This window comes from Dromiciops gliroides, chromosome 3 (assembly GCF_019393635.1).
Source record: "Dromiciops gliroides isolate mDroGli1 chromosome 3, mDroGli1.pri, whole genome shotgun sequence".
Taxonomy (NCBI): Eukaryota; Metazoa; Chordata; class Mammalia; order Microbiotheria; family Microbiotheriidae; genus Dromiciops; species Dromiciops gliroides.
The window spans coordinates 645,209,034-645,211,257 of NC_057863.1; positions in this window are offsets into that span (position 1 = coordinate 645,209,034).

Here is a 2,224-nt window from a genome sequence, read left to right on the forward strand (position 1 = left end):
AGGTCTAAGCTCTTTTTTGGTTTTTTTTTGGGGGGGGGGGTGTTGTGGGGCAAGGGGAGTTAAGTGACTTGCCCAGAGTCACACAGCAAGTAAGTGTCAAGTGTCTGAGGCCGGATTTGAACTCAGGTCCTCCTGAATCCAGGGCTGGTGCTTTATCCATTGTGCCACCTAGCTGCACCCCCAAGCTCTTTTTTTGATCATAGTTTTCAGGTAGTCCAATAATTCTTAAATTATATCTCCTTGGGGGCAGCTAGGTGGCACAGTGGATAAAGCACCAGCCCTGGATTCACTAGGATCTGAGTTCAAATCTGGCCTCAGACACTTAATACTTCCTAGCTGTGTGACCCTGAGCAAGTCACTTAACCCTCATTGCCTCGCCAAAAAAAAAAAAAAAATATATATATATATATATATATATATATGTGTGTTGTATATATATGTGTGTGTGTGTGTGTGTGTGTGTGTATCTCATTGACCTGTTTTCCAGGTCAGTTGTTTTTCCAATGATATATTTCACATTTTCTTTAATTTTTTTATTCTTCTGGCTTTCTTTTTTTATTTCTTGATTTCTTAATTGAGTCATTAACATCAACTTGGCAAATTCTAATTTTTTTATAAGATTTATTTTATTTTATTTTATTTTTTTGGTTAGGCAATTGGGGTTAAGTGACTTGCCAGGGTCACACAACTAGTAAGTGTTAAGTGTCTGAGGCCACATTTGAACTCAGGTACTCCTGAATCCAGGGCTGATGCTCTATCCACTGCGCCACCTAGCTGCCCCACCAATTCTAATTTTTAAGAAATTATTTTCTTCAAATGAGAGTTTGGACTGCTTTTTCCACTTGGCCAATTCTACTTTTTAATTTCTTTTTTTCAGAGATTTTTTTTACCTTTTTCCATTTAGCCAATTCTATTTTTTAAGGAGTTCTTATCTTTAGTTGATCTTTATGCCTCTTTTACCAGTTGGCCAATTTTGGTGGGGTTTTTTTTGTTTGTTTTGGGGTTTTTTTTTGCAAGGCGATGAGGGTTAAGTGACTTGCCCATGGTCACACAGCTAATAAGTGTCGAGTGTCTGAGGTCGGATTTGAACTCAGGTCCTCCTGAATCCAGAGCAGGTGCTTTATCCACTGTGCCATCTAGCTGCCCCCCCCTTCCCCCGGCCAATTGTGTTTTTAAGGTGTTATTTCCTTTCTTTCTTTCTTTCTTTCTTTCTTTCTTTCTTTCTTTCTTTCTTTCTTTCTTTCTTTCTTTCTTTCTTTCTTTCGGCAGTGCCAGTGCTTTATCGACTGCACCACCTAGCTGCACCCCCTCTTTCTTTTATTTAAAAAAAAATTAATCAGCATTTCTTTTCACTCTCCCCCCATCCCTGCCCCAGTTAAACAACAGCAACAACAAAAGGCACCCTTTGTAACAAATACTCAGAGTCCAGCAAAACTAGTGCCCACATTGGCCAGATGCAAAAATGTAGGTCTGATTCTGTATTTGAAGTTCGTTACCTCTCTGGGAGGAAGTAGTTGTTTATGTTTCATCTTTGATCCTCTGGAATCTGTGGTGATCAGAATTCTAGTTTTTCAATGTGTTTTTTCTTTATGATGTTGTTGTCATTGTATAAATTGCTTTCCTAGCTCTACTCACTTTACTCTGCATCAGTTCATAGAGATCTTCCTGATTCTCTCTGAAGATGTCCATTTTGTAATTTTTTATGACTCAATAATATTCCATTACCTTTAGATACCATAATTTCTGTAGCCATTCCATAAGAGGTGGGCACCCCCTTAGTTTCCAGTTTGGGCTTACTGTGAAAAGAACTACTGTAACTATTTTTGAACATGTGAGTTATTTTCCTCTTTCTCTGGGATAATGGCTTAATAGTGGTACCACTGGATCACAAGGTATCCACAGTTTAATGATTTTGGAGACATAGTTCCAAATTGCTTTCCAACAGTGCACTCATGAGCCTGTTTTCCTGCAGCTTCTCCAGCATTTATCATTTTCCTCTTTTATCATCTTTACCAATCTGATGGGCTCAAGGTAAAACCACAAAGTCAATTCAATTTATATTTTTCTAATTGTTAATGATTTGGAATTTTTTCAGGTGGTTCTTAATAGTTTGGGTTTCTTCCTTTGAAAAATTCTGTTCATATTCTTTGACTAATTATCTATTGGAAAATGACTGTCTTATAAATTGGAATTTGTTATATATATATATATATATACATATATG